Raw genomic sequence first — 8,329 nt, 5'->3', positions numbered from 1 at the left:
CGAACCTTCAGGAAGGTCAAGTCTGTAAGCGACCTTTCCTATGCGTTCAAGCACCTGATAAGGTCCAAAGTAGCGTCTTCCAAGCTTGGCGTTGAGGCGTTTAGCAACAGAGGACTGGCGATACGGCTGGAGGCGAACATAAACCCACTGCCCAACTTGGAATTCCATATCTCGGCGGTGCTTATCAGCCTGGAACTTCATGCGAGCTTGTGCACGAACTAAATTAGATTTCAGGGTAGTGAGGAGCTCGTTCCTGGTTTGGAGAGTTGCAGCCACAAAAGCATTAAGGGTAGATTGGGGAAGATATCGGCTCAAGACTGGTGGATGCCTGCCATACAGGGCCTGATATGGCAATGTGTTGATGGCATGGTGATGTGCAGTGTTATACCACAGTTCTGCCCACCCCAAGTAGCGAGTCCATCGTTGAGGAGCATCAGCAACAAAACTGCGAAGATACATTTCGAGGGTTCGATTTAGCACCTCGGTTTGCCCGTCGGTCTGTGGGTGATAGGCGGTGCTATAGGCCAAGGTGGTGCCCTGCAATCGGTGGAGCTCCTTCCAAAAGTGACTGAGGAACAGAGGATCTCTGTCGCTTACGATGGAGCGTGGGATTCCATGGTGTCTTACTACATCTGAGAAGAAAGCCTCTGCAACTTGAAGACTGTTAAAACCTGTCGGCAGGGGGCTAAAATGACCATACTTAGTGAGTCGGTCAATCACTACCAAGACAGCCGTTTTACCTTGAGAAGCAGGGAGTCCCGTAATGAAATCCATGGAGATTTCTTCCCAAACCTGTGCAGGGATGGGTAATGGTTGGAGTAAGCCGGCGGGAGTTTGTGGGGGAATCTTAATTTGTTGACAAATGTGGCAGGCAGCAACGTAGCGGCGAACTTCTTTGGCGATGCCCTTCCACCAGACATTAGCCGTGAGTCTCTTGAGGGTTCGCATATAGCCAGCGTGGCCTCCCGTTGGGGAATCATGACATTCGCGTAGGAATTCGGTGCATAGTGATGATGAAGAGGGAAGCAGGATGCGTCCTTTGTAGAGCAGGACTCCATTACGATCTTCATACTGTTGATATGCCTCATCCCCAGTATGTATTTTGTTGTATATATTCTGCAATTCAGAAGAAGTGGCTGTTTCATGACACAACTGATCCAAGAAAAGCGGTGAGGGAGTGGTGGTTGTGAGATTTTGTAATTCAGGCATGCGAGACAGGGCATCTGCACCCTGATTATCTCTTCCTGGTTTGATTTGTATCTCAAATTCAAATCCCATTAATTTGCTCAACCAAAACTGCTGCTCTGGTGTTTGAATTATTTGAGCTGTCAGTTCACAAAGGCTACGGTGATCAGTGCGGATGATGAACTTACTGCCCAGAAAATATTGCCGCCATTTGGAGATGGCTTGAGTAATAGCAAATATCTCGCGAACATAAGCGGAAGCTGCCTGTAGTCGAGAAGAGAATTTCCGGCTGTGGTAAGAGATGGGATGCCCTTGCTGAGATAGAATGGCACCGATTCCTTCTTCGGAAGCATCAGTTTCGACGACGAAGGGCTGTGTAAAATCTGGAAGGGCTAGTAAGGGAGCGTGAACAAGCCGTTGTTGTAATGTTCGAAAAGCTTGTTCTGCAACGTTGTTCCATTCGAATTTTCCTTTGCGTAACAGATGAGTGAGTGGTGTTGCAATCTGAGCATACCCTTTGATGAAGCGGCGGTAATAGCTGGTGAGGCCTAGAAAACCGCGAACGCCCTTTATATTCTGTGGAAGAGGCCAATCGAGTACAGCTGCAACTTTAGCTTGATCAACAGACAAACCATCTCCAGATACGATATGTCCCAGGTATTCCACTTTTTTTCTTCCAAAGGAACACTTGTTCAATTTAGCATATAATTGATGTTGCTGTAAGGTACCTAACACGGTTTCCAGATGGTGCAGGTGTTCTAGCCAAGTTTTGTTGTAGATGAGGAGATCATCGAAGAAGATTAAGACAAATTTGCGAAGGTATTGCCGAAAAATGTGATTCATGGCTGCTTGAAAGGTCGAAGGTGCATTTGACAGACCGAAGGGCATTACAAGAAATTCGTAGTGTCCTTCGTGTGTTCGAAACGCGGTTTTCTCCACATCTGCAGGTCTCACCCTAATTTGATGGTATCCTGCTCTAAGATCAATCTTGGAGAAGAAGGTAGCACCGTGGAGTTCATCGAACAGTTCATCCGCAGTAGGGATTGGAAACCTGTCTCGGATTGTAATAGCGTTAAGACCGCGATAATCTACGCAGAATCTCCACGTTCCATCTCTCTTCTTGACAAGGAGCACCGGCGATGAGAAGGGATTGATGCTCGGCCGTATTACACCGCTGCTCAGCATCGCCGTGACCTGCCGTTCAATCTCTGTTTTCTGAAAGTGAGGGTAGTGGTAGGGTTGATGTTTACGGGTTGGGCATCCTTGTGTAAATGGATTATGTGATTATGGGCTCTTTGTGGAGGAAGCCCAGTGGGTTCATTAAAAATATGGGAATAGCGGTCCAATAGGAGATGGAGTTCTTGTTGGGCTATCTCAGTGATGGGCTCATTAGGTGGAGATAATTCAAGACGTAGGAGGACCACTAAATCCCGGGCCTCATAGGCCTTGCGTAAAGCATGGTGTTGTAATTGGGTAGGAGTGTGTTCTGTAGCTCCATTAAGGATAAATGTTCGGTCAGCCTTTGTGAATTGCAGGGTCATCTATTGATAGTCAAAGATAATGGGTCCTAAGGTTGCCATCCATTGGACCCCTAAGATCACATCCGCTCCAAAAATGGGTAGTACATATGCTTCAAGGGTAGTAGAGTAATTTTGAAGAGTTATAGGCATACCTTGCACTAGTCCTTCACATGTGAGCTTATTTCCATCACCGATTAGTACTGATATGTTTTGTGCCTTTTCAACCATTAGATCCAAATATCTGGCCATTTCGTTGCGGATGAAATTATGGGTACTCCCCCCATCAATTAGTACTTGAACCGGACGGCCTGAGATGAACCCGTGAACCGTAATGTAGTTGGTGAATGAACTCCCATGAGTGAAAACATCTCTCGAACCGGGCCCATAGCATGGGTTAACTCGTCATCAGGTATGTTCGTTCTTTTTGAATATTCTGGTTCATCTTCTGCATCAAACTCTAATAGATAAAGTTGTCGTTGCTTACAGCGGTGTCCCGGAATAAACTTCTCATCGCAATTATAGCAGAGCCCTCTTTCTCTACGGGATTGCATCTCTGTTGAGGTTATGCGTTTGATGGGTATTCTAGAATTCTGCACTGGTGGCGGTGTTCCTTTGATATAAGCAAGAGGTGCAGGAGTAGAAGATCTTACTGGTACAGATGTTGTACGCGTGAAAGAACGTTTGGCCTCTGTTTGTTTTTGCTCTTGAATTCGCGCCAGCATCACTGCATCCATTAATTCTACTGGTCGAAATGCTTTTACCTCGTGTCGGATTTCAGATCGAAGACCAGAAACGAAATAGCTTACCAGGAAATCTGTTGGTAGCCCATCTACTCGATTAGCCAAAGCTTCAAATTGAGCTTGGTAATCAACGACGGTAGAAGTTTGTACCAATTTAGATAAAGCTGCTCATGGATCTTCATAATCTGTAGGACCAAATCGCATCTCCATTGCTCGAGCAAGGGTGGTCCAAGAATTGAAGAGTTTTGCCTTGCTCACCCATTGGAACCAATGAAGAGCAAGACCTTCCATGTGGATCGATGCGAGATCGAGTCGCTGCTCATCAGGTATTCCATGAAACCCAAAGAATTTCTCCGCTCGGAAAATCCAGCCGACAGGATCATTTCTGTCAAATTTCGGAAAATCTACTCTCGCAGGTCGCATTTGGATCGAACTGGGCACAAATGAATTTGTGGATCCCGGTGGTGATCCGAGTATTCCACGATTATCTGAAATTGGTGTCTCAGTAATTCTTCTTCCTTCCATAGCACTTAATTTGGACATAATCTCAGCCAAAGTGTGTCGTTGTTCTGCTAATGCGGTCTTCTGCTCCTTCATGGATTCCTGAAGGACTCCAATTTGAGTAGTGTGATCCGTTGATGCTGTGCTAAGTTGTCGTAGCAATTCTTCAGCCATTCGAGCTCTGGTTCCGTCGGCCATAGATCCGGCAGGTCGGACCAAATTGATGCAGTCACAGAAGAACAGGGGAGTTGCAAAAGAAGAAATAGAAGAGGAGTAGAGGAATTTGAGGACTTTGGAGAATAACTTCTTTCATATCCTTTCTCTATGGCTGAGCTATTACATTTATAATAAAGAAGACAAGAGTAATTTGAGTCGGTTACTCCAGATCTGTTCTCACAACCTGAAGTTTGTTAGTGCAAATAATCTTTCAGAAAGGCGGGAAGTTGTTTGATCTGTCGTGGTCTGCCAGCTGGGCTAAGTTGGACAGCTGGGGGTGTAGTATGTGCATCATGGACAGCTGGAGGTGTGGGATATGTAACAAAACCCATCTTCAAATTAGCCCCCTGATGGATTCTTAAACTATGTAATTGTTTTTGCCAATGCTTATTTATAGCTTTGTTTGAACTTTCAGTCTGATTATAGCTACTAAACATACATCGCTTCTACGTGGACTGTGGGACTGTTCAGCAATGGATTTTGAGAAAGTGGTTCACAATGGAGGATGTCACTGCAAACATGTGAGATGGAAAGTGGTAGCACCAAGAATTGTTGTTGCTTGGAAGTGCAACTGTTCTGACTGCAGCATGAGAGGCATCACCAGCTTCGTAGTTCCTGCCACCTTTTTTGAACTGTTAGGAGATTCCAAGGAGTTTCTCACAACATACACCTTTGACACGCATACGGCGAAGCACACATTCTGCAAGGTTTGTGGCATAACCTCCTTTTATATACCAAGATCAAATCCCGATGGGATTTCTGTGATTATCACATGTGTCGATCCAGGTACGCTGGATCACATTGAGATCAGGAATTATGATTGTAGAAACTGGGAAAAGTCCTATGACCAGTCTTCCGTTGCTTCATTCTCAAAAGTGGAGAATGGTGGACCAGAATGATTCCCAAAAGGAATTGTTGTTGTTGTTAATGATTACATAGATAATGAAATGAAAGAAATTAACTCACATCTTGTTCCATATTGCACAGCAAGTGCATTTGTAAAAAGCATCTACTTTTCCAAGCCTAAGGATTTGTAAGGGTCTCAATTTGTTTTGAATTTGGGAATTCAGTTTGGCTACTGGTTATTCATTGACATCCTTATGCCAAGCTTTAGGTCGAACAGAAATTGATTTGGTTTATAATTGGTTAATATGATTGGGCTTCAAACCTATTGTAAGCCGGCTTCTAGGTTGTAACCACATAAATTAATTCATGGTAGATTGCTTGGAAATTGGTGATCATTAGGTGGATGTGCTTCTAACACTTCTATATCGAAACATTAAGATCAAGGAAGTCATGGATTTGAAGCTTTGTTCATACATACCTTCTCCCCCAATCCCCCCCCCCGCGCCTTTTCCCATTCCTTGGTAGGTTTGATAATGACTAAAAGAAAGAATGGTGATCACCATTCACCAGCATGAGGTGATTTATATATTTATTTATGGGCTCGTATTTGGGAATTGGCAAGGGGAGGGGGTTGTTAGATTGAGCTTCGCCTTTTAAACTCAAATATTTACGTTGGATATGCTAGCCTATCCCTAACTAGAACCCTAACCCTGGTCTTTTAAGAGAAATAATGCCAGGTTGAGCCAACTTAGACCGACACCTAGATCTTAACTACAAAAAAATAAAACAATTTATAATTGTATATTATTACTCTACTTTCAACAAAAATATCATATAAGGTTGTAGGGCCCCATCCATGGTTGAACACTCACTCTGGACCTTGTCCTAACCCTAATCTAGCACCATTGGACTCACCCACTAGGTCAGAATTTTGAGCCCAAATCATACCAGGCCAAATGTAGATCATGTGTAACATCCTGACCTAGAGGCTATTTGGATTAGCTCAATGGTACGGGATTCCTGCACAAGGCCCATTAGATCTGTCGATGCGATAGCATAAGTAGCTTATGTCCACATTGTCCACAACAAATATAACAAGTAGAATCTATTAAATTTGGAAAGAGAAGATACATCATTTCCTTGTCTTTAACATGCTCAATTTTACAATTGTCCAGTTGTACTACTGAAATTACATAAGCGAAATATTTAGCTTGGTTGTGCCTTAGTCTACTCCCTATCTCCCTAGATGTTGCTGTCCCGAACTTGTGGTTCCATCTCAAAGAAGAAATCCCCAAGAGGTGTACTCGTGAGGAGAAAAAACAAGCACAATCATATGCATGTGATGCTCCCATACATCTTATAATGCATATCTCTAACTTTAGTAACACACTTTATGGATACCAGTCCTCAGGGACGGTCTCTCAATCCAAAAAGAAAGTGCACGATCGAGGATATAGGGTAAGGGCCACGTTTCGTACCACGATCGGGATTAAGGGATATTAGGTCCACACTCTCACAATCTCTCATTATCCTCACCATCCACTCGTCACAACAATAGACTAGCGCATGTGGAGACTTACCTAGCCAAATACAAGGTCTCTTATCTGGGTGCACTCCATGGTTTAGGAAAACCACCCTCAAGCAACCTGCTATCTTGGACATACACCCCAACACCTAGGCCACCACTTAAAGCCCTGCTATCTTGGTAGTGACATGAATGGCATACTAGGGTACCCAATGTCTCCTTATGGCTTGTCTATTGGGCGACCACAAGTATCACTACTCCATACCAAGGTTTGCCAACCTCAATACCCCTGTTGATAGGTTGCTTGCACGCTAGGATGAGTCTTAACCCAGTGCAACTATAGGGTCATAGATGTATATGCAAGTATGCATGAGTGTTCGGAGGCAATGGCCATAGCCACCACCCTCGTCATATATAAGGATACGGTTCCCCATTTACCCTTGATCATCTACATTGATATATAGCATTAAGATAAGGATAAGTAAAACATTAATAGACAAGTATAGTGTGTGTGTTTGTGTGTAGGACCCACATGTTATATTATGGATTTATGCAATTATGTCATACATAGTAACACATTCATATCACATCATACATAACAATCATGGCAATCAATTATATAAATAGCATCCTAAGTCTAACATCCATTTTCTCCTCACCTTGTATGGATTTCCGATTCAATCCATTTGCGGTTCCTAGTTGGGTTGTTATATTCCGACATACACATGTTAGTGTCTGTGTAGGAATATCCATCTCCCAAAGTTCTCCTAATATTTAGCCTCAAGCCACCCCTTGTCAACACCATGGTAAATACAACATCCTCAGCGGACAATTGTTGTATTGATTGGAGGGTCTCCAGGAGGAAAACCAGACCGAAATTTGGGTCTTCTTCTCCCCCCAATTCTAGTAAGCTTCCAGCAAATGTCCCTCACCCAAAGACCCTTTTTTTTTATTTTAATTTCCTGGTAAATTAGCCCCCTATTCTATTCCTCAACTTGGGTTCCATTTCATCCAACTTTGGGGTTTCAAACCCAATCTTTCACCATCCTAACTAAATCACCATTTTATCCATTTCTATAGTTTACTCTAAGGCCTTGGAACATGCATAAACTATTAATAGGAAAAACCCCTTTGTTTTTCCCATTCCCTTGCATTGGTGGTTCCACCAAATAACCCATACTTAACCAAATGTCACGAAACTTACATAGATAGGTAGGGGACAATGAGATTCACCTTGTACTAGTGTTTTCTCAATGGAATACACAAGCTTCAACCTTCGATAAGTCTTGCCAACCCTTGGTCTTATAGCTCTTCTTTCCCTTCTCCCTCAAGCTACTGTTTGACAGGGTTTTTCATGAAATGAAGACTTCCCTTTGCATTAGGGTTATTTCTAGGGTAGACGGCCTCAAATTTACAATTTCATTTTACCATTTTATCATCGACTAGCTGGGTCCGGCGGTCAGTACATCAATTGGCTGGTCCAACAATCTCATACTGGGCCTTTGGTGGCTACTGTTACCCTAATCATATTTAATACTCTCTCCCCCATATTCCATGGTTTCCTTCCTCCCTTTTACTAGGTCTCTAAGTCTGATCTATTCCTGGAATGGATTCTAAACTTAAAGGTCGCTCTTGACTTGTCAGACCCCACCGGTTCCCAGGTTAACCCTTCATCGCTAAAAAGGGGAAATGTTACTTCATGACCAAACCAGATGCACCAATCAACAATGACTTGTTTTTACTTCGGATTACAACAAAGTAAATTTCCTTGTTGTAAAGTCAAAAATGACTTGTTT

At 43.3% G+C, this 8,329-nt stretch overlaps 1 pseudogene; it reads left to right on the top strand.

Moving 5' to 3' along the window:
* Positions 1 to 4,635: 4,635 nt before the first annotated feature.
* On the top strand, positions 4,636 to 5,061 carry LOC149002645 (uncharacterized; annotated as a pseudogene).
* Positions 5,062 to 8,329: the final 3,268 nt, after the last annotated feature.

The sequence above is a fragment of the Hakea prostrata genome, chromosome 10 (genome assembly GCF_041222555.1).
Source record: "Hakea prostrata isolate BN-2017 chromosome 10, UWA_Hpros_2, whole genome shotgun sequence".
Taxonomy (NCBI): Eukaryota; Viridiplantae; Streptophyta; class Magnoliopsida; order Proteales; family Proteaceae; genus Hakea; species Hakea prostrata.
This window is presented reverse-complemented; position numbering and strand designations above follow the sequence as displayed.